We start from the raw sequence: 27,572 nt of genomic DNA, 5'->3' as shown, positions 1-27,572 counted from the left end.
GCAACCTGAACATGGAGCATCCCAAACACTGAGCATCCCAAACACGGAGCAGGCTGAACATGGAGCACCCCAAATGTTGAGAATCCCAAATGCTTAGCATCCCAAACACTGAGCATCCCAAATGCCAAGCACCCTGAACACTGAGCATCCCAAACACTGAGAATCCCACCCCACTAAGTCCCAGATCCCAATCCAGAGATGAAATGACAGTGCCTGGACCCCAAGCCCTGCTCTCCTGTGCACTGGTGTGGCTCAGCTTCCCTGGGTGGAAAGCAAAGCACAGCATGGAGGGTCCTGGCTCTGCCCCCTCAGCTCTGAAAGGGAATTTGTTTCCAGCAGTGTGGCTTGGGATTCAATCTGGGGCTGTCAGCCCTTGGAAAACCCCAAGGACTTCATCCAGACCAGCCCTTTCCTGAGCCATCAGTGAAGAAGGATGACACCACCAAATGGCTATGAAATGAAGGGGAGAAGAGGGAGCAAAACCCAGGACAGGTGTCAGACACCTTCACTGTCCAAACCAGGGACAGCTGGGGGCCTTTCCACCCCACAGATACAGCTGAGGGTCAGCAGAGCAGTCCCAGAGACATATTCCTTGGAGCAGCCCTGCATCCCTCTGCATCCTGCACCTCCAACCCTGTTGGGGAGCATTTGGGATTGCAATAAACCCACTGCCCCCCATTGATCTGCCTCTGGATTTATCTCTGGACAGATCTGCCTCTAGGAAGGGCTTCCAGAGGGGTTCAGCTCCTCCCAACCACAGCCATCACCCTTTTACCCAGCTCCCCAAATTTCTCTGCCCCAAATGCATCATTAGCTCTGTCCTTTAGAGCCTTGCCCAGTCTCTCCTGAATTATCCAAGAGGTTCAGAGCGATGGGGTTGGGGGAGGGAAAACCTCTTGTCTTTAGGAGGCCCAGCAACAAACTCCAAAAGCCCACAATGAAAAATAATCCATAAATCTGGCCCCAAACAGCAAATACTATTGATTCCTATCAGAGGAAGAAGAATAGGAATTAGAAGTTCCTCAGAACAAAGCCATTTTACTCTGATGTACATGGATGAGGGGGGGAAAGCCATTTTAATTACTGATCAAAAATAAATGACTTGCATTTGCCAGGACTTTTTTTTATTATTATTATTGTTATTTTCGAAATTACTTTTGTAGAATGACTTAAAACTTATTAATATATTTATAAGGAGAGAAAACACCCATAAATGCTTGGAATGCTGAGCCAACGAATTAATTAACATCAAATTACTGGTGGTTACTCCAGGTTGATACTAAACATTGCTCCTCTATTATGTGGAGGATGGACCAAAAAAAAAATCTCTTGCAGCTGTTAATTATTTCAATTATTAATTTTACTTAATAATTCATATCCCTTTCCCGACCCCCTGGAGTATGTTACAGTATCTACATTTCTTCCTCTCCGTCTCCATTTCTCCCTCACTCCACTTTCAGCACGACAATCCATCACTCCACAAGGTTACTGGCTTCGGGAGAAAGGTTTGGAGGTCTTTTTTATTATTATTATTTTATTTTATTCTTTATAATCGACAGTCATTTCCTCAGAGAAATGCCCCCAGTAAATACCTGCTCGAGAGAAGCGATAATAAATCCTTAAAGGTGAATTTTGCTGCTCTTTCCCCCTCACGTGCCGCCTTTAAAGAATAAAAAAAAAAATAATACGTCTTAAAAAGAAAAATAAAACCGCCCTCTGAGAGCCCAAATCCTTAATAGTACATACATGGAGAGTGAATTACGAATAAATCCACTTTCAAGGCAAGCAGGGAGGATTTTTTTAAGCACCTTTTAGGGCTGGATTAAGGTTCTCAGCATCGCCCAAGGCTGAGCTTGGCCCAGGGACCCTTCCCAGCGACAGCCCCGAGCCCAGGGGACAGCAGGGAAAGGGACACTGAGGCACGAGGGGTCATTAAGGAGATTTATTAATGGACTCATCCAGAGAAACTGTGGATGCTCATCCCTGGAAGTGCCCAAGGCCAGGCTGGACAGGGCTTGGAGCAACCTGGGCTAGTGGGAGGTGTCCCCGCCCATGGCAGGGGGTGGAATGAGATGAGCTTTAATTTCCCTTCCAATCCAACCCATTCTGTGATTCCCACATCTTCCCATCACGTTGCTGGTCTGAAGGGACCCCTTTCCCCCAGGAACTGGCCGCTGAAATTTTGCCTTCTGCTTCATTTCCATCTTTCTCTGGTTGGAAACTCAGGAAGAAGAATTTAATTGGGCAAGTCTAGACTTAAGTACCTGTTCTGAGGATGTTTTTTTATCAATCTGCCTGAAACTGCAGTAACTCAATACTGCAATGTCATGTGGAGACAGTTTATAAAAGCATTTAGTGAGAGGACAAGGGGGAATGGCTTCAGAGGGCAGGGTTAGATGGGATACTGGGAAGAAATTCTCCTTGGTGAGGCTGGTGAGGCCCTGGCACAGGTTGCCCAGAGAAGCTGTGGCTGCCTCTGGATCCCTGGGAGTGTCCAAGGCCAGGTTGGACAGGGCTTGGAGCAACCTGGGCTGGTGGAAGGTGTCCCTGCCCACGGCAGGGATGGAACAGAATGATCTTTAATGTCCCTTCCAACCCAACCCAACCCAAACCATTCTGTGATTCCCACATCTTCCCATCACATTGCTGGTCTGAAGGGATCCCTTTCCCCCAGGAATTCCTCATTAGGTGAATTGAGCCCTTAAAATACAAAAGGATTAAAAAAAAAGATATACTCATAGCCTTTTCCTATTTTATCCCTATTTTATCTTTTTCTCCTAGTTTTCAAGCACTCAGCATCTGCCTTTTGGAGCTTTTGTGCTTAACTACCTTCAATAGAGACTTGCTTCAAAGGCAAAAGGAAAGTTGGGATTACAACAGGACTCTCTATCAGCCAGAACATCAGGAAAACTGGCTTCACTTTGGGAGGTGGGAAAATATTGTGTAGGTGAGAGTGTGCAGCTCCTGGAGAAAAGCCCTGCCACCCCCCAAAGGGAAAGGCTTGGAAAAATGGAGGGAAAAAAATCAGAACTTTAAAAAATATATATAGATTCACATTCCTATCTATATCTATATCTATATACCAGTTATATACCAGTCATATAAACCAGTTTAATCCTACAAACATTTGTTGCATTTGGTGCTGGGGGGGGTTCAGGGTTGTCCCAGAATTTGGGATTGATCCTCAGCATCATTTCAGCTGGTGCCACCAAACTGCCTGCTGCTGAGTTTATCTGGAAATTAATTTCCAGATCAAAGGGAGCCTCTTTAATGACAGAATACAAATGGGGGTTGGTGGAGGATGGAGAAAAGGATGAAAAACCCCGTGGCCCTGGGATATTTCTTGCTGTCGAGGGGATCCATAATTCTGATGTGGGTTTTGGGGAGGAGAAAGGAGGAATTTGGTGTTAACTCTGGGCAGAGAGTCCCAAATTTAATTCCAGGCAGGAAACGTTTAAGGAGAAGCGAGAGCTCCACACCCTAAAACACAACAAAAGCCCTCATCTATTGATCTTCTCCCTTGATCTAAAGGGGAGAGATAAAATGTCGTTTGATCCTCTTTGCTGATCTCTGGAGGGCAAATCAAGTCCCAAACGAGGGCAGCAGCAGGCACAGAGATACAGCTCCAAAAGAGACACTCCAGCAAATAAACAGGACTGTTGGTTTAGGGCTGTTTCTGGGGGAAAAGGGAGGGAGGGGAGAGGTCACTTTCAAAACGTGTTTTTTCTATTAATTCATCTATTAAATGTGAATAACAAATCCTGATTATTTGCTGGATGGCCTGACTGGCATTTGCATATTTTCCAAGGGGATAACAACAATTTAGAGCCTAAATATGACAGCTGGGTGGCTGATACTCCGCTGGTGAGCCCCAAAAGGGCCCTGCCTTCCCACGGCATCACTTTTCCAGGGATGCCCAAGCACGTGGTAAGAACAACCCAAGCTTCTCTCACACCCCTGCCGGGCAGCAGGTAAAAATCAGTCCCGTTTTGAACAGCTGGGGAAACTGGGGCAACAAAAACGGGCAACAATTTGCCCGTGCTGGCTCAATAATGTGGGTATAAAAGGGATCTGAGACCACTTTTCCCGTGGAAGCACTAAAGCTCCCTCCCTCCCCAAGAGGCTCTGAATAACTGTGTCACTTTTCCTGCAATTTGCAGAGGCCACACGCTGTTCCTCTCTTCCCCTCGCTCCCACTGATTGGTGTTTCCAGCTCGGAACGTGGTGGTTTTCCATTCTCCCAGGGAAATGTGGCTCTTTAGGGGCTCCAGGCTTGTTCTGCAACAGGGAGAGGGCTGGAAAGCAGAGGGCAAAGCCCAGCAGTGCCTGCTTGGACCCAGACCTACAGGAAATCTGCATTTTCTTCCAGTTTCCCCCTTTTTTTCCTTTTTTCCAAGCACAGAGCCACACACACCTTGTAGCACAATGGTGGGTGATCCCATTCCTGCAATTCTTCTCCCACCATCAGCTCATCACCGCCTTGTTGATGCAGGGAACCAAATCCTGATGTCTTCTCCCTGGATTAAACCCCATGGTTTTGCCTTGTCCTGCCTGGCACAACCCTGGACCCCAACCCAGCTCACTGGATACAACCCTAAAATCAGAGTTACCCCAGGGTTTTCTGCCCCTCTGGCCCCAAAGCCACTCCCTAACAGGGAGTGCACAGCACCAGGATCATCATCCAAAACAAGCTCTTCCAACACATGCAAACAACAAACTGGTCCCACATGGCTCCTCCAGAGCCACTTTCCTTTAAGGAAAGGGCTGGGTTTTGTAGCTGGCTCTTTTTTTTTTTATTATTCCCCCTCTTTTTCCTCTTAGGCCTGAACGGTTTAATGAGCGTCCTTTTGACCTAGGAAACTTAGTTTTAATTTTCATCCCTTTATCCGGAGAACAATGTGTCCTGGGGGCATCTTTGAGCACAATGTACACTTTCATCATCAAAACAAATGCTAGAAATACCCATCTGCCACGTTATCAGAGCGTGTTGGCTCAGTGAGCCGGACACCGCTTAGGGGACAAGGGAGGCTTTTACTCTTCTCAAAGTCATGAGCGCTCCCTCTAAGCTCTTTAGCATTAGAGATTCCTGTGGAGACAAGTATTAGAAGCTCCATTTCTTTCTTCCCCAGTCAGGAGTGATGGGAGATGGAGCGTTCTTTGGAGATTTCTGTCCTACGGGGGAGAAAACAAGAGCGGCTCCTCTGTCAGTCATCCCGGCGGGTGCCTCGTAGGGTCTCGGGAGCACGTTGATCCCTGGGTGATGCTGCTCAGAGGGAGGGATGGAGCAGAAAGCTGGATCCAAAGGCAAGGACTCAGCTCCCAGCTGAAGGTTACCCAGGGTGGGCAAGTATCCAAGAATGCTCCGCCTCAGCTTTCTGTCCCAAAAAGGGGAGTGACAACTGTCCCTGATTTATTTTATCACAGAACCACAGACTGGTTTGGGCTGGGAGGGAACTTAAAGATGACCCCATTCCACCCCCTGCCATGGGCAGGGACACCTTCCACTAGCCCAGGTTGCTCCAAGCCCCGTCCAACCTGGCCTTGGACACTTCCAGGGATGGGGCAGCCTCAGCTTCTCTGGGCAACCTGTGCCAGGGCCTCCCCACCCTCCAAGCGATTACACTCCTGGGTTTGGATCTCCAGCTGATGTGCATCAGCTCTAATTAACACCCTCCCTTATCCAGACCTTATCCAGGCCTTCCCAGTTCCCCCACCAGCATCCAGATAACCAAGACCATTCCATGCCACGACACTCAGCTTTCTAGGATTTGCCTCCTTCCCCAAACCCACCCTCTCCAAGGAGCTTTGCCAGCTGCCGTCTCCTCTCTGTGTAAGGCTGGAATAATTTGGAATAAGTTATAATAATAGTAAACATAGTAAAAACAACAACAAATCAAACCTGCTTTGTTACTCCCCAGGCACACGCATTTGTCTTCCAAGCGACAAAGTAATCACATTTTTGGGTCTAATTTATGACGTGCATTTCAGTCGCTGCCTTGGGGCGTTATCACAAGTCACAGCCCCAGCACGCCACGGGAGGAATCCAGGCTCTTAAATCCTCACCTCCTTTAGCTCTTCCACCTGCCAACAATTCCAAAGATATCTTTCCCCCTGGTTTGAGCCGACTGCAGCAGAGCCCAGGGATGGCATCCCACCTCCGTGGGGGAGAGCTGAGCCCCTGGAAGCAACAGCCCCGTGGGAAGGGGCCTCACAAAACCCGCTGAAAGCTGGGCTGTGGGTAATTTCCTAAGGAATTTGCATGGAAAAGCATATTTTTACCTATTAGATTTCATGTTCTCCCTTCAAAAGCTTCAAAACATAATGATCATTGTTACTGTTTATGGGACACTGACACACAGACAGAAAACCTTGGAAACAGGGAAAAATGCAGTGGGTTCTTCCCTCTGCCATGAGTTCTTCCCAGCAGCCATGTCACCCAGACAGCAGCTGGAACACAAGGTGAGGACATTGATGAGAAGGATGAGCAGCTGGATCTTGGGGGAATTTGGGGCATGGTTCAGCATCTTCCTGGTTGAATCTGGAAGGATGAAATGGGAAGGTACGAGGCTCCTGGAGCAGTAAAACTGTACTTCTGGTAGCTGGCCACTGCCCTCCCTCTCCCTCTAATGCCAAGCAGGCATTAGAGCTTCCAGGAGAGATCTCCATGCTCAGGGCACTTCCATAAAGGAAGAAAAGGGCTTTTCCCCTATTTTGGCCATGAATTCACCTGTGCTGCTGGGATTTTCACACAGCAAGTATCAGTTTGTGCTTAACTCTGTGAAGAAGGAGCACAGTCACCCCTACACGGGGCCAGGATAAGCACTGAGCCTCTGCCAGGCTGGGAGATGGGAAGGAAATGGATGGGGGCTGTGATTTCCTCCCCTAAGATAACACTGAAGAAATCTCCACCTCAAACCAGAATAATCACATTTCTTGCCAAGGAGCACAAGCCCTGTGGCAGGTCGGGGATGGATCTCGGGAGCTGACATGTCTCTCTGCCGTCTTCAGCTGATGAAGTGTCAAATGAGATGGAACAGAAAGTGAGACCCATCTGGGGAAGCTCCAACAGGCTGATTGATACCAGGAGGAGGAGGAGGAGGAGGGTGAGGTGGCTGGAGCACCGCAGGGACCTGCTGCTGCTCGCTCCCGTGCTCAGCAAGGTGATGCCAAGGGGCAATTTTGGGCTGGCCAGCTCAGAGCACTATGGTCACTTCTCCTCTTCCTCCTCCTCCTCCTCCTTCTCCTCCTCCTCTTTCTCTTCCTCCTCCTCTCCCACTGGCCAGAGCGATGTGGGAGCAGCCCTGGGAATTGTCAGTGCAGTCAGCAGTGACAGCACTCACAGTCCTCACCACAAACAGCAATGATCATTAATTACTGTCCTGATTCATTAGCACAGGGGGGCCCTGGGCAGGCTCCCCTGGAGCTGCCAGGTGGCTCAGGGGGGTGTGGGTGCAGAGCTTTGCAGGGTGGCTGGTTTTGAGTATTGGGATCAGTGTTGGGATTTTCAGCACTGCAGGGCTAAAACCAGGGGGGAAAGCCACAAAGAAAGGCAAAGACAAGATACAAACCCAGCTTTCAGCTGCCTTGTGTAAGTTATCCAGCACTGGTGGGAGGCAGGAGGGGCAAATCCCTGCTCTGGAAGGGTCTGCTCCCCGCCAGGTTTGCTCCAGCTGCTGTCACCCAGCCCCTTCCAGCCTGTTGCTTTTGACTTTCTTGTTCAGGATCTGTGGTTTGGTCAGCTCTACACGGCAAAGGCAACAAAGCAAAGAGCTGAGTGAGGTGTGAGAGGCACAGCAAGGTGAGGTGGCCATCGGAGCCCCAGGCACCACAAAGACCTGGGATCAGCTGATGGGAAAACAGAGCCATTTCTCCAGCATCTCCTGCTGCCCTGCAAAGAGCCCAGCAGCAGATTTCAGAGGGGGAAAAAAAAACAGACAAAAAACCAAAACAAGGCAAATCCCAAAAGGTACCTCCAGGGTTCCCTCATTTTGTGTGAAGAGGTGGGATCCACACGCCAAAGGATCCACAAGGTGTGAGGGGACAAGAGCCCACTCATCACTGTGGGATAACTCCTGGAGGAGGAGAGTGCCTCATCCCCTTGGACACCTTGGAAAGCACCCAAACAGAGCTTCAAGCCCTACATATCACCTGGACAAAGCCTCAGGATGTTTCTCACACATGCTTCCCACAGGGATGGAGTCCAGGAGCCTCAGTCCCAGAACCTGTGCCCAAAGTTCTCACCGGCAATATTCCCACCAATCACAGCTCCTGGTATGTTTTGGGGAAGAGGAGGAACCTGCCTTGAAACCACCAGCACACCAGCAAAGAACCTTTTGCTAGTTGAGCCCTTAACACCAGTAAATCCCCCCTAAGGAGAAGGTTAACAGCCTTATTTTGGGGCAAGTGAGGTTTTGGGGCACAGTTTGCCCGACATTATCCCAAATCCCTGAACCAGACTCATGAGCTGGAACTGGCTCTTTGGTTTAGCCACATTATTCCTTCAAGGAGACACATTGCAAAACACCCAGCCTGGCCTGAGGAGTGACCAGGACCCCTCCTGCCCAGCCCTGTCCCCATCCTGGGCCGGGCTGGTGGGAGCTGGCACTCGGGGCCAATTCAGCCCCAATTTCTTCCCCCAGATGGGAATCAAATTGAAAAACCTGCAGCTGTGGCACTCACACCACACACCACGTGGGATCCAGGGACAGCAGCGCCGGTGCCTCCAGCCCTGACCTTTATTTTCCATTAATGGAGCCGGGTGAGTGTCGGCTGTGTTTGAAGCTGCATAAAATGAACTGAAAATAAGAGGGATAAACAGCAGCAGTTAAGGCTCTTTTCCACACTCCCACACTCCCCCCCTTTTCTTTTCTCCTGGAGGAATGCTGAACCAACTGTAGCAAAGTTCTTGACACACAGGGAGGTGCTCCCATGCCCAGCTGACTCACTGGGAACAGCTCCCTGCCAGCTGCCTGAGCAGGGAAGACAAACCCCGAGGAAAAGTGGCTCTGCAGGGGGAGGTCTGCAAGTCCCCACATGTCAGAAAGCATCTGGTTCAAGTGTGAGCAGGACAGAGCCATCCCATCCCCCTCTGGAGAAAGATGGAATTAAAAATAAGTGAGCATTCCCTGGCTGGAAAGGGAAGGAAAGGAATGGGAAAACAGGAAAATTATGCTGAGACTTAATAATTTAATACCATACTCTGAGCAGGTGCCATCCACCCATGGATACAATTTTCTACCCTAACTGGGGTATTTTATACCCCCACTTCTGTAGATCATTGAGCATCACCTTTTTGGTGAAGCCTATAGAAAAATGAGGGTTCTCTTTAGTAAGAAATTCTTCCCTGTGAGGGTGGGGAGGCCCTGGCACAGGTTGCCCAGAGAAGCTGTGGCTGCCCCAGCCCTGGAAGTGTCCAAGGCCACGTTGGACGGGCCTTGGAGCAACCTGGGATACTGGAAGGTGTCCCTGCCCATGGCAGGGGGTGGAACTGGATGATGTTTAAGGTCCCTTCCAATCCAAACCATTCTGGGATTCCATGATTCTTCCATAACCTCCACGCTGAGGAAGCCAGAGGAGCTGGAGGGCTCCAGTGGGAAACAGCACCACCAGGACAGCTCTCACTTGGACTTTTCCACACCCAAACTGCCATCAGAGGGAAAGGAGCCAGCTCCAAACTTTTAAAAACATTAACCTTCACTGGTATTTGCAGAGCAAACAGGGACCTCGCACAGATTAAATGGCAGCGTGTTGCTTCCTTCTGCTATTCCAGTTTTAGGGAGCCAGGTTTAGGATTCCAGTGCATGCTGGGCTAGGCTGCTAACCCTTTAATACTTTAAATCCAAGCTCATCTCTCAGCCAGGCCTTTAATTTAACTTTAGCTGGATAGCTGCCCCATGTTTAATAAATAACTATTGACTATTTAAAGAGCACCTGGGTTGAGGTTTCCCACCTCAGGCTGGGTACACACGTGCAAATACACAGTGCCTGTTACTGCCTTATTAAACCTTAGTCCTAGGCATCAGCTTAATAGCCACTTGCTATTTAATTAGCCAGGGAGTTCAAGGCTTGTTGGGGAAAAAAAATTAAATACTAACAGGACTGTAGCTCTGACAGACCTGGGAAACAGCTCCTCCTTTCTCTTTGCTGTCCAGAGAGGAAATGGCCATCGGGGAGGGATCAGAAATCCCAGACTGGTTTGGGTTGGAAGGGGCCTTAAAGCTCATTTCATTCCACCCCCTGCCATGGGCAGGGACACCTCCCACTAGCCCAGGTTGCTCCAAGCCCCGTCCAACCTGGCCTTGGACACTCCCAGGGATGGGGATTCCCAACCTCTCTGGGTGACCATTTCAGCCCCTCAGAGGTGTGGGGAGGGTGAGGCTGTGGCTCCACCTGCCCCACTGTCCCCTTTGACCCAGCACAGGGGGGCCCGAAAAGCCTGTGAAGGAGCCCCAGGACACCACCCATGGGGCCACCAACCCCACGTGGCTGCAGGGCCAAACCAAGGGGTGCCCAAACCCTCGTTACCCACAAAAGCAGCCACTGAACCCCCACCTCTACAAAGTTCAAGCCCAGAGCTGCCATCTCTGCCTCTCACTCCTAAAATCCCCACAGGAGCACACTGAGCCCTGTGGTTTGCAGCAGGTGACGTGAGTGCCTCCCCTTCCCTGGGACTCAGCATTCCCATATTTCACCCTGCATGGCCAATATTTAAAGGTAAGCTTCCATCACGAGCCAGGAGGATTTATCTCTATGAGTTTCCATTAACAGTAATAAGATGAAGGCCAACAGCCTCATACATTCCACTCTGCCCAGGAGAAGTGCTTTTCCTTCATTAGATGTCTGCTGGAGACACGGAAAGGAATGAGCATGGAAGGGGGAAAGAGAAAGGAGAGGAAGAAAAGACATTCCCGGGCTACTTCTAGCTTTGTTTTTGTTGGGAAGCTGGTTGGGATTAGGATCATGGAATCACAGAATGGTTTGGATTGGAAGGGACCTTAAAGCCCACCCAGTCCCACCCCTGCCATGGGCAGGGACAACTTCCACTCTCCCAGGTTGCCCCAAGCCCTGTCCAACCTGGCCTTGGGCACTTCCAGGGCTGGGGCAGCCACAGCTTCTCTGGGCAACCTGTGCCAGGATGTCATCACCCTCCCAGGGAAGAATTTCTCCCCAGTATCCCATCTAACTGTGCCCTCTCTCCACATAAAACCCCCTCCCCTTGTCCTGTCACTCTCTGGATCCATGGATTTGGCAAACACCAGCTGGGAGGGCCCAAGGCAGCCTGTTACACCCTCCTCCTCCTGCGGCAGCGCTGCCATTCCCCTTTCTCCCAGCAGACACACGTTCCTGGGTGGACTGGGGGTTATTCTGGCCGTTTCTCTGCAGCATTTCTCGCTCCCATTCCCTCTGTCCCAGTGGACGGTGCCATCTGGCAGCGCCTCACCCCGACAGCCGATGTTGTCAGCGCCACGCTCGGCGTCACCGTGAAGGTGACACTTTCCAGGGGGCTGCTGGCTGTGGGCTGTGCCTGCCTTCAATTTATGCGCAGAGCAACTTCTAAAAAAAAAATAAATAAATAAAATAAAATTCAAACTCGTCTTTAGAAGAGACTTCTGTAAAAGCGGCCATTCCAGAAGGCGAGGCTCTCAGATGTTGTTACTGTTGCGGCGAGCCCCGGAGATAAGGGCTGGAATCGGGGCCCTGCTGGGCACTTCACAAACGTGCAAAAATCATCCCTCCCTTCAGAAAAGGTCTGTGTCGGCTCCGAATTACAGCACAGGCAGAGGAGATTCGGGGCTAAGCCGAATGTCAGATGTCTTATCATGCTTTCCCACCAATAGATGGTAGCTCTGAAGCCTACTGGTGGTGAGCTAAAAGTCATCTTGGGGTTTTGGTCAACATGCTCAGCTACTCCTTGGCTGAACTCTTCAGCCTTCTGCTTCCTCTCCAAGTAAAGGTCCTTTAGCCCCCTGAAACCAACCCAAAAAGGGTGGTCAGAGAGCACCAACCCCATGAATTAACCCACCCAGAGCTGGGTAGGGCACTAATAGCGTGACCTGACATGCTCTGCATCATCAGCTTCTCCTGCTCTTCCTTCTCACTCCTTGGGTGGACACGGGGTCCAGGCAACCTTTGCAAAGCTCCAGCGCTGCTGAACCAAGTCACTGCTTTCCTGACATGACATTTGTTATCCCTAATTACCAGCTTGGCTTCATTTTAAAGTCATTTGCACTGATTACTCTGACTGCTGCCTTGGGTAGTCAATGACTTAGATTAACTGAGCACAGCACACATAAAAATATTTTAAATATATGTATATTCACCTAAATTCCTTTAATGTCCTGCTTTGCAGCGTCTTGGCTTAAACTGATGCCCACTTGTGCCTCTAATCTGACACGAGCTCAAAGAGCCTCCTGGCATCAATCCGCTCAATTCCCTTCAGAGATGTGTAAGCCCTCTACGAAGCCCCTTCTTAATCCCCTTTTTGCCAGTGATTACAGAGCTGGTGTCTCTAACTCAGCCTGGATCAGAGGCCCCATGTCCCCATCGAGTCACCTTTTGCTCCCTTGGCTGCTTGGTGTTGCTCCAGCAGCGTCACCAAGCCCAGGGTCACCTCCCCTGGTGAGGTCTGGCAGAGGGTTTGCTGCGTTTACAAACTGCTGAGCCTCCAGGGGAGTTTGGATCCACACTTCCGAGATTTTCAGGAAAAGCAGCAGACAACAAAATTGCAATTTAAACCCCAAAGAAGGGGAGAAAGTTGAAATTCTCAGTGCTAAATTCCACACTGTGGCAAATCCACAGTAGCAAATAAATTCCCTGGATAAGTGTGTGCTTCAAGACGGATCTCAGGACCGCTCCCATCCCACTGCCATGTACCCCAGGACTCCTCACTGCACCCACTGTCATTTCCCCCCACTGAAATCCCTGCTGCCGTGCAGACATCCCAGTTCCTGCTCCAGGTGATGGCAGCTCCCCTGAGCTCGCTCTGAAAAGCCACGGATCCCTTTGGCTTCCCAGCTGGCGTTGACTTATTTGAGAATCCCAGAATGGTTTGGGATGGAAGGGACCTGAAAGATCATCTAATTCCCACACCCTGCCACAGCCAGGAACACCTTCCACTAGACCAGGGTGCTCAGTGCTCCACCCAACCTGGACTTGGCTGCTGTCTTTCCACGGCCCTCATGCTGGTGGGAGCACCAAGGGGTTGGGAAGAGGCTGTGGAAAAGGCTCTGTGGGCGGACAGACAAACAGCCGGGCACGCGGCTCCCCCCGAGCTTCTGCCTCTGCTTCCTGCTGGGCTGGGCTGTCGTGCTTTAGCATGCAACAAACTCCTTCCAGACTTGGCATCGGGAGGAAAAGCAGCTGCAGGAGCCCCGGGCCAACTCTCGGCGGGAGGAAACACGCCCGAGGCACAGGTCGTAAACACACGTGCGGAGAGGATGCTCCGAGCAGGAGCGATTCCAGCTCGGCAGAGCCGGATGGCAGCAAAGCAAACAAATGGCTGACCAGCAGGAGCCTGCTCTGCCCACGGCGTGGGGGAGCTGGGCAGGGCTCTGCCCAGCACAGCCAGGCAGCTGCTTCCCAAAACGGAGGGGAGAGGCCTCGGGGATCCAGAAACCCTGTGACACCAGCGTGGGATGGGAGAGGAGGAGGAGGAAGAGAAGAAGGAGGAGGAGGAGGAGGAAGGAGAGGAGATGATGCTGCCGTGTTGAATGGTCAGTGTGTTTGCACGGGGCCAGGGATGATGTGGGGCTGGCAGGAGAAGTGACCCACACCTATATGGAAAATCCCTGAGATCCAGGCTGAGGATACAGTGGAGACACCCTGGGATGGGCTGGGATGGCACAATGCCCATTAGGGGTGCAGTGTGTCCCACAGAGAGGGTCGGGAAGCCCAGGATAAGTCCATGCCTTGCAGCACTGGAGAACATCCCCTCATCCCTTCTCCCAGCAGCCCTTCACTGTTCCCACTTCCCACCCCGTCAGCACCTCCCACTGCTGCAATGAGTTCTGTCAGTCCTCAGAGCCCTGCAAGTGGGGACAGAGGGGCTTCACCGCCAGCCGGGCGGGCTCACAGAGCAAAGGAGGGAGGAGAAGAGCGGGAGGGCCAAGCCAAAGCACCCGCACAGGCACCGCAGCCCGGCCCGAGGATGCTCAAGGTCAGGGAGGAGTTGCAGCTCTGCGCCGCAGCCGCGCGCCGAGAAATCACGTTCCCCCAACTTATCTCTTCTTTTTTCCCAAATCTTCAGCCGAGATGATGGGGCGAGAGCGGGGAGGATGCAGGGTGAGGACCGTGGGCCTTTTCCACGGCTCGTTTTCGCCATCTAGTGCTCAGCTCTCCACCGACAATCCCACTGAAGCGATCCCACTCCTTCCACCGAAATCCAGCCGGATCATTTCACAAGTACAGAGCTGTCCAGAATAAAAACCTGCATTTCCAAGGCAGTTCAGATCTGGCCTCTGTGCAGCTGAAGCCCCAGAGCAGGACATGGTCATAAATACTTATATTTTAGCCACTTTCAAGGAGGTTTTTTTACAAGAACTGAACTGAGCAGTCCCAGGTTGGTGCAGAAAAGATACAGGGAGGACACACAGTTTTCAGTCCATGAAACTTCATTTTCTTGTCCTGCTTCCCATGCCCCTTTTCCTTGGCTTTGAGAAATCATTGTGAGTGCCTCAGTTTCCCAAAGCAGAGGGAAACTTCTCTCTTTAACAACACAGAGAAAATCATCTCTGGTCAAACCTCATCAGTATGCTGGGAATTGTAAGGGAGTGAAGTCTGCCAATATCTTCTGGAAGGATAAATGCCCGATTGGATGAGGTTTTCCATAAGATCCGTGCAAAGGAAAAGCAGATTTTGATGTCCACCAGTGTGTCCCCCATCAGCACAGATATTTGCAAACTGTTTGATAGGGAAAACACAGCAAGTCCTTCCTGAGGCCTAGGGGTAAAACCCTTGAGCAGGTGTGGATTCTCCATCCCTGGAAGTGCTCACAGCCAGGTTGGACAGGGCTTGGAGCAACCTGGTCTAGTGGAAGGTGTTCCTGCCCATGGAAGAGGGTTGGGCTAGATGACCTTTAGAGGTCCCTCCCAACCCAGACTGTTTTATGATTCTGTGACCCTGTCTGGGGAGGAGCACAGTGGGTGCTCCGAGATGAGCAGGAAGAACAGTCCCAGCCCAACACAGAGCTGCAGCAGGGACCACATACACCAAAAATGCTGAACCAGAGCTCACCCCCCACGCTGAGCCTGTTTCTCCCTGCAGGATGCTCAACTGCTTCAGGCAAGGCAGTGCTGCCCAGGGAGGGTGGCCTCCAGCAGCCCCTGATGTCCCCAAAGTGCCACCAGGCTGCTTTGCTGTGCTGCAGGAGGGCATTGCCATCTGCCGACAAGCCACAGCCCTGCATGCTCCTGCAGCACACCCTGCCTGCTCCTGCCTGCTCCTGCTGCCACGCAGGCAGGGCCTTCCTGCTTCCCTCCTGGCACTGCTCCCACTGGGGATGGAGCCCAGCAAGCCCCAGGCAGGCTGATGCCCCTGGCCCAGGAGGCTGCCCAGCCCCACCCCAGTGTGGGAAAGGCAGCCCCATGTACAGCAGCAGCTTCCACTCACGAGTGAATAATCAGCTTATTACAGATTCAGATAGAAAATCATAATATTTGCTAATCACAATATTAATTTCTTGCTAATTGGCTGCCTGATGGCACAGGCAGAGCAAGGGGGCACCAGCTGGCTGCCGAGGCAGTGCCTTCCCTGGCTGCTGCACAGCACCAGAGCTTTGGGCTTCCTCCAGCAGAGTCGGGGGCAGAAGTCGAGGTCCCCAATTCCCAGGATGGGAACAACTTCCAGCCTTTCTTGCCAGAGAGATCCTCACCCTCCATTGCCCTGAGGGCAGGAGGAGGGGAAGGGGTCAGGATGAGGGCAGGGAAACTGGGCATAAACCACAACCCCATAATGAATTGGGAGAGGAGCAAAGCAGAGGACCCAGAAGCTCTGAGCAGCATCTCAACACTTGCACCTTCTCTTTTTTTGCAGCATCCCACCGTGAAGTCGACACCACCACTCCCCATCCCATTTAAGGACTGTCCCCATGTCCCCTCCCTTGGGGACAGGGTCTGGGGAGGAGGAGGGTGGCAGTTCTGCCTCCTTCACAGGTAACCCTTCTACGTGCTGCCTGTGTGACATTATGCAGGTTGGATGCCAGGCAAGGCTGATCACAGAGTCATTGCTGCTGCTGCTGCTAATGAGGCCCTTAGGCTAATTAAAAAGACGAGTAGAACACAAAAACATAATGAGGAGCCAGTTTATCAGTCAATCGGAGGACATGAATACGCCAATAAAAGTTTGAACTACCTCCTTGCTGCCAGCACCCCGGCCTGGCCCAGCCCCGGGCTGGAGGGAGACCAGACTCCACTAAACGGTTTTGTGCTTCCCAGCTGCTGGTCGAGGGCAAAACGGGGGGATGAGAGGCCGGGAGGAGGTGTGCAGCCTCCTCTGTGCCCACCTGGCACGGGGCTGTTTGCTTGTACTGCTCAGAGGACACAGGGTTCGAACAGCACCTGAGAGAGGGGTGTGGGCAGCTCGTCCTCTTTGGAGCTGGAGAGCTCTGGGAAGTCCAGAGGGACATTGAGGGAGCCCTCAGACCCAGCCCTGAGTCCCTACACTCCATGGGCATCACACTTGGCACCCACTGGATGTTTCAAGGCTTTTCCCTGGCCACCACCAACCTCCACGTGTGCAGAGCTGCTCAGATCCCTGCTCTGGATCCATGAGGATGAAGGATGCTGTGGGAGCCTCCTTCTAGCCAGGTCCCTCAGGGCTGTGGTCCCCTCCCCCGGGTTTCACATTAGCCTCTAACCAGGTGGAACAAACGGGCAGGAGAGGCTGCAATCCCACTGCCAGGGCACGAGTCTTGTTATTAATATTATCATCATTATTACAACTGTCCCCGTGGCAGGCTCGGGGAGCGACGGTGGGAAGATGAGCACTTGAAGTGAACCACGGGGCTGGCAGTGCCTGATCACACGCCAAAGGCACCCAGAAAACATGGAAAGGTCCTGCCTGGCCCCAGCTGGGGGTTCCAGCAGCACCCCCAGCCCCCAGCCAGACCCCCGGCCCCGCTCCCTGCACCTCCGAGCCGAGGACACAGCGAGGGACTGGTTTTAGAGGTGGTTTTAGGGGTGGTTTTGATGATGAATTCTTTTCGCAGACTTCTTCACTCAGCCCTCCCGCCCGGCTTGTGGATGAACCGGGAAATCTCTGGGGCGTCTTTGTGCTAAACAAATGTAAACACTTCTACCTAAACAGCAGCAGCTGGAGCTGCCGTGTCTGGGCACCCCAGGGCACCCACGGCAGCGGCACAGCCGGCACGGGTAGGGAGGGAGGATGCGAGAGGACTGCAGGAGGGTTGGGAATGGGAAGGGGCAAAGCAGCATAAGAGATAAGGATGGGGGGAAAGGAGACATCCAGTGGAAGGGGGGAATCTGGGAAACCACCCCTTCTCAAACCTCTCCGCGGGCACTCAGTCACTGCCTGCATGTCCAAGCACCTCATTTCCCAAGCCAGCCCCTGATTATTGCTGTGCCTCACGTTCCCTCGCAGCAGAGAAATTCCAGATCTATCAGCGGAGCTGTCGGAGGCTCCTCCCGAGCTGCGATTCATCACAGGAGGCAGACGCTTTGCAAGAGGAGGTGATAACGCTCCAGTCGAGGTCCCTGTCCCCGGGCTGGGGCTGGTCTGTCCCCGGAGCTGCTCCCCACACCCAGAGACTGAATTGGCAGCGGCCACCCGGGCAGGGGACAGCTGGCACGGGCTGGCTCTGCCTGCAGGAGGTGCTCCCTGCAGTGCCCTCCTTCAGCCCAGATGCAAAGATTTCCTCTTATTCAGATTATTTTCAGCGCTTTCCTTTTGTACCACCCCAGAAACCCCATGTCATTAACCCCACCAATGCACGATCGCTCCCTAATTACACCCCTGGGTGGTCCAGACCTGCCAGACCCTTCCCCCTGCATCTTCCAATACCTAAAGAGGGATCACAAGAAGCAGGCAGAGCGACTTTTTACAAGGGCATGGAGTGATAGGACAAGGGGGAATAGTTTTAAACTAAAGGAGGAGAGATTTAGGTGGGATATTGGGAAGGGATTCTTCCCTGGGAGGGTGGGGAGGCCCTGGCACAGGTTGCCCAGAGAAGCTGTGGCTGCCCCATCCCTGGAAGTGTCCAAGGCCAGGTTGGACGGGGCTCGAAGCAGCCTGGGCTGGTGGAAGGTGTCCCTGTCCATGGCAGGGGGTGGAACGAGATGGGTTTTAAGGTCCCTCCCAATCCAACCAAACCATTCTGGGACTCTACGACTCTCATTTGAGGCGGGGGGGGGAGCCCCCAATCTCTTCTTGGGGGACCCTTCTGCAGCCCCAGCTCCGCTCCCCTGCGTGCCAGGCAGGCTCCGAAATGGAGACGCTAATTAAATTACACCGCCAGCCAAAACTGCTTCGTCAAGTAAATAAATAAATAAAAATTAGAAGGTCATCAAAGTTGTGTTTGGAGACCATCGCATTAGCATACATCTGCATAGTAATGAAGGGAAAAAAGGGCCATTTAAAGAGAGCTGGTAATTTACCCAGCCAAGTAAACTTCATTACCTTTAAGTAGCGCCCGCGACAAGCACTAATTCACACCTTTAACGACCCTGGCACAGATGGCAGAGAGGACCGGGGGAAGGCAGGGGCAGCCAAGGTGCCCCGGACCCCCGCGGGGCTCCAGTCGGTGCTTGGGGGTCGCAGCGCCGTCTCCCAGCACCCTCAGCACCCACCTGGGCCGGGGACTGTCAGTGAGGGGGGGTGGCAACGCCAAAGCTTCGCCTTCTGGGGGTGCAACAGCTGGACCATGGCATATGGGGGGGTTTACTTCAGCTCCTGCATCCCACCGGGGGCTGAGCTCCCTCTGAACCCCCCCCGAGAGCACAGCAAACCACTCCAGCTCCGCACCAGTGCCACCAGTGCCACCAGTGTCACCAGTGCCACCCGTCTGGCGCCGCGCCCCGAGAGGCAGGTGGGGAGGAAAATGGGGCAAACGGGGCTGCTCCCTTCCTGCCTTCGGATACTCCAGCGCGTCCTCCCAAGCATCTGAGTCCTTGTAGTACCCGCCGGAGCCGGGCGAGGCCAGCACAGCCCCGCGCTCCCATCCCTGCTCCTTTAAATGCACCAGCCGATTTCTTCAGGCTGTTATGTGTGTATTTATTTCCGATGAGGTCAGGAGTACCAAGGTTGTAAAATAACATCTTTTCTCTTGTTTTCTCCCCAGATCTCACACGAAGTCAATTATCTCCCGGAGGCTGTGCTCCCTGCTCGGCTCTGCCTTATCAGCCACCCCAGGGGGGCAGAAACAGCGCTGGGGGATGAAGGAGAGATGGGAAGAGGGAAAACACAACCTCCTGATGGGGATTTCAAGCCTCCAAAATGACAATTCCTTGCGAAAGGAAACCAGCAGCACGTGAGTGCTTTGAGAGCCACTGGCACGGGAAGCCCAGCAGAGAGGGTTGCAGGAACCTTCCAGATCTTGCTCCCACCTTCATCCCACCTCCATCCCACCTCCAGCTGCATCCAGAAGTTAAATTGTCACCCTTTGGTAGGCAGCAGGAGGGGAAATGGGATACACGCGTCCCCAGGATGTGTGGCTGTGCTCTTTATTAGGACAGGGCTGTTTGCCCTGAATCTCCTCGCAGAGATTCCCCCCTTCCCCTTGTGGCCTCTTTCCCGGGGATTCAGCACATTTTATCAGGACAAGTGCTCTCTTTTTCCTGTGGGCTCCATCCTCAACCCACTGAAATCACAGATTGCTTTATTGGGCTCCCAGGGCCCCGGAGAAGGGCTCGAAAAGGCAGAGAGCCACAGCAGGAATATTACAGGAGAAGACACCGTCTCACTCAGCACGTCAGGATCCCGTCTGGGAATTCCAGGCTCAAGCCCCCTCTCCCAGCCAATCAAACTGAAACCTTGTCCATGAAGCCAGGACAACATCCTCATTCCCTCCTTTCCCCTCCCCTTCCCGATGTTTCTCAGGAGCCCTTTTTCCGCCCCGTCTCATTTCATTCCTCATCAGGTGCTTTCCCTGCGCACAATCCCGGCTCGTCAGGCAGCCCTTGCAGAAAGGAGTAAATCCTGTTTGATCCATTCCTGTGCACTTTGAACATGCAGAGGAGCACCTGAGGCAGAAACACGGTTCCCGGGTGCGGGGGGCGCTGGGCTCCTTAATTACCCGGCCCCGAGTCCTTTAGCTGCGGTAGAAGCGCTTTAACACGGTCATTTCTCAGCTTATTTCCAGCCTCTTTCTCTCTCTCTTTAACTCAAGCACCCGCAGAACGAGCCAGCAATTGACAGAAAACAATAACAACATTTTTAACAGACAAGGTCGGGGTTATTTCTTTGCTCTCTCCCCTTCATGAGACAACAGCGAAGATGATGGTGGTGATTACTGCGGATTTCACGCCCTGATTGGGGGCCTACGATGAGCAGAGATCATTCATTGACTGGGTTCAAACTGAAATAAGGGGAAATTCAGGTTTGATACACAAAAGAAATTGTTCTGTGTGAGGGTGGGGAGGCCCTGGCACAGGTTGCCCAGGGAATTTGTGGCATCCTCATCCCTGGGAGTGTCCAAGGCCAGGCTGGATGGAGCTTGGAGCAACTTGGGTTAGTGGAAGGTCCCTTCCAACCCAACCATTCCGTGATTTTCTGATCAGACTCTATATTGACATAAGAAATTGGGGGAGGGACAGGGGGGATGCTGTGTGTTTCTGCCTCCAGGGAAAGATGTTTATGGATTTGCTGCAGGCTGTGTGCTGGGACAGGACCAGATAACCGGGATCACCAGCGAGCTCCTTAACCACAGAGGGCTTTCACCTCTCCATCCACATCACATTCCCACCCCCAGGAGTTAAGCAGGTTGGACACGGACCGCCGAGATGGGGAACAGCATAAAAAGAGTTTAAACTGGCATGACTTTGAGCCAGCCCCCAAAACACTCTCTTGGTGCACAGCTACACCCGGGCTATTGGATTTATTTTTCTTTGTGTCCTGTTGACCGGACCCATCTCCGAGCAAGGCAGCTGGAGCCGGACCAACACGGTCAGAGACAGACTCTTAGAAGCAGCACAGATATTATTATGAAGTGTCTGCACTGCCACAACACATGGTTGGCCCCATTATGGCACTTTCTGAGCACCTCGTAATTACAGATGCCTGTATCCTCGCAACCCTTTGCGAAGGCAAAGCACCGCTATTGCTTCCCATTAACAGCCCGTGATCTCCGATCTGGGGAGGCAAAGAGACAAAATAACCCTTACACAGCGCTGGAAGTGCTCAGCAAGGTCTGCAAAAGCATCAGTGTGAGTGCCTGACTCATTCTGCTCCGTGGATAAAACCCGCCCAGGGCATCAAAACTAAACCTGGTCACCCGCGGCCCTGACTTAAAATCCTCCGAGAAGACCACTAGGCAGAAGCAGAGCCCTGGAAAATCATCCCGTCCCTCAGAACCATCCCACCCACCCTGGCAGCTGCACTGGGAGGTGACAGGGTGGCACTGGTGATGCTGCTGGGTTAAAACGGGAGGCAGCCACCGCTTCTCCTTCCATCCCTCCCAGATACTCTCCCTTGCCTTTCATTTCCATCCCTCCCTGGGTACCTCTCCCTTGCCTTCTCCTTCCACCCCTCCCTGGATTCCTCTCCCATCCCTTCTCCCCAGCCCCACCAGATGCCCCAAATCCTTTTCCCCAGCTGCTGCCAACGAAAGACACTTCACCAGCCCGAGCTGTGTTGCAAAGTAATTGCAGCTGGAAGGCAGAGCCGCCGCCGCTGCCGAGCACCGGGCGCTGCCGCTTTGAAATCCGCGAGAAGAGCTCCGGAATACGTTGGGAATAAAAACAACAAAGAAGAAAATTGGGACAAGCCGCACTAATACGGTGGAGGTGGGAGCAGGCAGTAGCTGGAGAGTGGAGGTGGAATGATTCTCCTTATTCCCTCATGAGACATAAAGACATACATATAATATCTATATAATTTAAAATATTTTTTTAAAAAATATGTTCCTGCTTTTTTTTCCCCCTTGAATTCCAGCCTGGTTTCAGATTCTGCTGTGCCACTAACTCCAGAGCAATCCAGGGCATTCTCCTGGCTCATACAGGGATGTACCTACCTAAATTTTAAACCAGAAAGCAGCAGTGACCAAGCTACAGTTAGAGCTTGGTCCCAGCCAAACCCTGCAACCCCTATTTGCAGCGTGACATAGATGAATAATCCAAATCCTACTTCCCAAACCTCTTTTTTTTTTTTTTTAATTATTATTATTATTATTTTTAAACCCCCTTAGGATGCAATTCTTTGGCATTTCTCCTGGCCTGGAGCTCTGGGCTGGCAGGCACCCACAGACACCACTGGATGATTAATCCAGCCAGACAGGGATACCCCTGGAAATCTGGGCTGTTCCCTGGAAATCACCCGGCTGCTCCTCTCCTGCGGCACCTCACAGAGGTGATCCTGCTTGGAGCCCGACATATTATCCCCATTTCTTTCCCTAATCCCTTTTATTTTGTTTCCTAAAGCACCTCACTTCAGTAATAACTTGGAGGGATGTCTTGGGATGCCAAATAACAAAATGCATTTCCGCAGCGGCTTCATAATTAATGTTTGCATCGTTTATCTTTCATGGAAAGATTATTCTGACTAACGAGGTTCTGGGCCACTAATTCATTACAGTGCCTTGTCACTTCCTGCTCCTTCTTATTACCCAGAAATAGACTCATTAGTCAGAGTGCAATGACAGGGAGAAATTGTGTTCGTTAATTTAATTCCTCTTCTCTCCCTTTCTGGGTCGGTGTTTGTCCAAAATCAGGGATTAAAAGGAGAGGGAGGAAATATGACCTGTTGTGGTGCTCGGTGCTTCCCCCCCTTGTTTTCCAGCTGATTCAGGGAGAGACAGCATTCCTGAGTCCAGCACTTCCCTGCAGGGATGGCTCAACTGCCAGGGCTTGAGCCTTAAAGCTTTCCCAAGGCCTGGGAAATGTTGGATTGCAGTTGAATTTCTCCCATCGGCCGCACTCAAGGGATGCAGGAAACGAGCTCCCCCCGACTTGGGTGGAGCTGAAGCAAAGCAAACCCCCACCAGGTCCTGCTGAACCCACCCCCTTTGCAGCAATCCCTGTAACACCCTTCCCTTTGGGAATTCCCCACCTCGGTGTGATGGAATTACAGCTCCATATTTCATGATTATCCATTTCTGCTTCTGTTATCTCTCACTGCCTTGCTCCCAGTGGCACTTCCAGCTCAGCATCTCCCCAAAAAGCCAAAAGAATCATAGAATTAAAGAATATCCTGGGTTGGGAAGGATCCACAAGGGGAGTGTTGGTTAAATGCTCCTTGATCTCCAGCAGCCTTGGGGCTGTGACCACTTCCCTGGAGAGCCTGTTCCAGTGTCCAAGGGATCTGGTCACGAGCAGCAAAGAAATAAATAAATAAGCCAAGGAGAGGGGAAAGAGATCCCAAATGAGAAAGGATAACAGTCACCAGCTGGGGCTGAGGAAGAACCACTTCCAGGTCATGCTTCCTCAGTACAAGGGGGAGGTACAGGGACAGACAGGGGGAATTAGAGGAGAAGAAGGAGCAAAAGCTATTTTATCCCCTCCCATGTGAGCTAAAACCTGAACGATTTGAGCAACACCTGCAGCATTTAACACATTTAATGCAGCAAAGCCAGGACCCAGCAGGGCACCAGGACGGGAACAGGCTCCAAGGCATCCACTGCCAGGGCTGCTCAGCACAGAAAGGGTTAAAAGCCCTTGGATTTACACAGGTTTGGCAGCATGTTCCTGGTTTTCCTATAGGTAATTACAATAATTGAGGGGTGTAAACACTTTACAGGAGAGATCAAAAACGGGGGTGTGAATGGGAGAGGGATGAGGACAAGCAAGATCAAAGGAAAAATTATTACAATCTATGTAGTGCTGATTCCTAATTCCTGTGAAGTCTGACAGAGGGGCTGGAGGGGTGAGGGAACAGCCTCGACGTTAATCTCCCAGCCCATATATTCCCGCATTTTTTATTAAATCACCCACGGAAGTCTCCATCCAGCACCGCCCCAAACCCAGCCCCAAACCCAGCCTTGCCCCAGCACCACGGGGCACCTCTCCCATTCCCGACGCCCAACCGCGTCGAGGGGAGGCACAAGCTCATCCTTTTGGGGAAGGAACTGCTCAATTTGTTGCTCTTCCAAGCAGGACGGGAGGAAAAACTCCAGAGCTCGGGACTGCTTTGACTTTGCGGTCCCCCCATCAGCGATGCTCTAATCTGCGCTCGGCAGGAGGATCCGCTTTTCCCTGCGGGGTCGGCTATTAACAGCCGACGTTTCGTTTAAACAAAGCCTTGAGATTGTCCAAATATTTGCCTCAAACACACTTTGCGTGTTGCCTCTCAGCTCGGCTCCCCTCGGGGGTGTTCCGCTCTGCTTTTCCCATCTATCCCGGGTCCCCGCTGCCGCCGGCGGGGTTCGGGACCCGCCGGGAGCGCGGGGATGGGATCTCGAGCATCACCAGATAAAACAAACCTCGAGCCTACGCGCTGACTCCCTCCCTCGCCCCCAAACAAAACATCAAAGCGAAGGGAAAATTATCTTCTCGGAGCAAAGTGGGTTGTAAGTCGTTCACTTTCTATTTTCCCTTTTATTCTGCAAATCCGCGCAGGAGGAAAAAGAACACCGAAGTTCAGCACGGAAATCAAAACATTGACTTTTATCAAACCTTTCTTTTCCTCCCAGCTCCCCCCAAAACTGTTCAATTTATGTTTTTAATTCAGCTAATTAAGTGCTTGCAGGAAGGTGCTTCAGCTCCTTGTCTCTTCCCTGTGTCTCCATCCCTGCTCCTCCTGAGAGCCCCACAATGGAGCAGCAAAACACACTTGGAAAAGGGTTTGACATTTCCTTTTTGGTACTAAGCAGATGAAAAACAGGGATATGGCTTAAAAAACACTTTCCCCACAGTGAACAACAGCGGTCTCAGAGAGTCCCAGGGAGCTGCATACCCATGCAAACCTGGGGTAGGGTTTCATGGACAAAACAACTCTGTATAGGCCTGTGATCTCCATGGCCCATATTTATTCTCTTCCAGCCTCTTTTCCTAGCTCTGCCTTCCATTTGAGTCAAAAAAAATGTAGATTTCCACGTGTTTCCCCAGCTCAGCCAGAGCCAGGCTTTGGGATAACCCTTGGAGCATCAGCTCAGTGGAGCAGGGAGGGTGGGATTGTGACCCAGTGGTCAAGGAGGATTATGAGGAGCAGAACTGAAAGTGAGAAATAAAGAGCAAGCTGACAACAGGGGTTACAACACCCTGCTCCACACCCCTCCACAGGGATGCTGGGAGGAAGGATGTGCTGCTGTTTGCTTAGGAAGGGATTCCTGCTCTTGTTTGCAGGCATTTTTGTCCCTTCCAGGCTCCCCAGCTCAGCCCTGCAGCCGCATTCCCGCCCAGCAATGCCGTGTCCTGCTCCTGTTCCTGAAGACATCCAACTGCAGAGCAAAACGGGGCAGGGAACAATAATTCTTCCCCTGGATGGTGCCCAGGGCACTTGCTGTTGTAATTCAGGTTTGTCTTGCCAGGCCAAATTTTCAGGAGGAGTCAGCACACTCAGGGAAGATCAGCCTGGAAAGGCCCCCAAGAAATTACCTCATTCCTGCCGCAGACCATCAGCAAAACGAGCTCCCAATAAATTATCCCAGAGATTCACAATGTGCTTCCCACATGCAACAGCCCAGAAATACAAGAGTAAGGTGGGTGCCATAACTGGGAGCTTTTAGGGGTGAGAGGAATGCACAAGGAGATGTCCAGTGCCATTGCAATACATATTCCAGGAGCTAAGGCAGCATTTCCATGTGCTATCTGGGTGTATTTCCAGATCCATCCTGCTTTTCCCCTGCTCCAAAGCACCAAAACATCACCCAACATCGTTAATACAAGGCTGCAAAAATGCCAGCGAGCCTCCACATCCATACCCTTGATCCTTAGCACGTCCAACACATGGCAGCACCCAAAACCAAGGAGCAAATCCCATGCCCACCATCCTGCCCCCCTGGCACGTGCTTCTCCTGCCCCCCAGCATCTCCCAATGGCGGGGGGGAAGGCCCCTCTGGAAGATTTTCCCTAGGATTTTCCTCAAAACTGGACACAAGGGAGGATTTTGGGATGGCTTGGTGTCCCCCAGGGGCAGGTTCATGGCTGGGCCCCCCTTCCCTGGAGTGCTGGAGTCACGTACCTGGATGGTTTTGGGATCCCTCTCTCCCGGTGCCACCGGCTGCTGTGCCTGTGTGGCTCCTTCCCTGCACGTCTTATCCCCCCCCCACACCACTTCAAACAAAAAAAATAATCCAACTTTGCCTTAAGGATAAGTAGAATAAAATGTCACTTCCCTATTAGGGGGAAAAAAAAAGAGAGAAGAAAGAGGGAAAGTATTACACTCGTATTCTTTGAAATCAGGTCAGCTTAGAGCTTTGAAATGGCAAAAATTGAAAGATATTTTCCTCCCACTTCCCTTCCTCTTTTTTCCCCAACTCTTTTAAAGGACTCTCTACTTTCAAAGGTTTCCTTGGGTCCAGTTTTCCCTCTGATATGGCTTTTTTTTTTTTTTTGCTCCCTGCTGAGGTGATGCCACACGTGTGCACAGGGCTGCTCCCCCTCGGAGGGGGCGAAGGGAAGAGCTGGAAAAAAGCAAAATATCAGATAAAGGAGGTGAAACCAGAGAATCCCAGAATGGTTTAGGTTGGGAGGGACCTAAAAGTCCACCTTGTTCCACCCCCTGCCATGGGCAGGGACACCTTCCACTAGCCCAGGTTGCTCCAAGCCCCGTCCAACCTGGCCTGGAACTCTCCCAGGGCTGGGGCAGCCACAGCTTCTCTGGACAACCTGTGCCAGGGAGGAATTCATCTCAAATGTTCCTGAACTGAGCACTTTGGTGGCCTCATCTTTGCACATCCCATTTAAGGGATGGGGAATCCAAGCACAAGGGCAGCCCTGGAAGTTTTCCTGCTCCTCCTGCAGCTCAAGACTCAAAGAAGGGCTTTTTACAGCCCCTTCCTGAATGATTGAAGCCAAATTCTCCCAACCCCACCTTTTCCAGTGCTGCCTGCAGCCTAACAGGCCCTACCCCTGAGGAAAGCTGAGTGCCAAGAAGAGATATTTGTTATCAAAAAGCAGTTTTATTACCCCCATCCATCCACCTGCCCACCTTTACAGCACACACACGAGCTCTGTACTGAACACCCCAAACCTGTGAGGAAGTACAGCCTCACCTGCTCCAAATGGGAAGGGGAGAAATTTGGTCTCACCCCTCCTGATCCCCCTGCAAAGCCTCTGCAGCCCCCTGTGCTGCCTGAAGGGGAAAGCTGAGGGTGTATTTAAGAGGTGGGGGTTGTTCATTCAGGCTGAGCACCGTGTTAAATCCCCCAGGGAGCGGGTGGAACAGCTGCAGGACCCCTGCATCCATCCATATGCCTCTCCCATATGCTGGGATGTGGCAGTGGTGACAGGGACAGCCTGAATGCAGCA

General features: G+C 52.0%; 1 protein-coding gene across 2 annotated transcripts in view; it reads right to left on the bottom strand.

Moving 5' to 3' along the window:
• Positions 1 to 27,572, bottom strand: part of LOC127482320 (protein CEPU-1) — a 353,430-nt gene that overhangs the window by 205,002 nt on the left and 120,856 nt on the right. The window contains exon 1 of one of the 2 annotated variants that reach the window (XM_051812522.1): positions 26,284 to 26,331. The exons of the other annotated variant lie outside the window; for it this stretch is intronic. The gene's annotated coding sequence lies outside the window, so the exon portion shown is untranslated. Of the gene's footprint in view, positions 1 to 26,283; positions 26,332 to 27,572 lie in introns of those variants that run through there. 2 annotated transcript variants of the gene reach the window in all.

The sequence above is a fragment of the Manacus candei genome, unplaced genomic scaffold (assembly GCF_025592945.1).
Source record: "Manacus candei isolate 608988 ecotype Guabito, Panama unplaced genomic scaffold, ASM2559294v1 h1tg000086l, whole genome shotgun sequence".
NCBI lineage: Eukaryota > Metazoa > Chordata > Aves > Passeriformes > Pipridae > Manacus > Manacus candei.
This window is presented reverse-complemented; position numbering and strand designations above follow the sequence as displayed.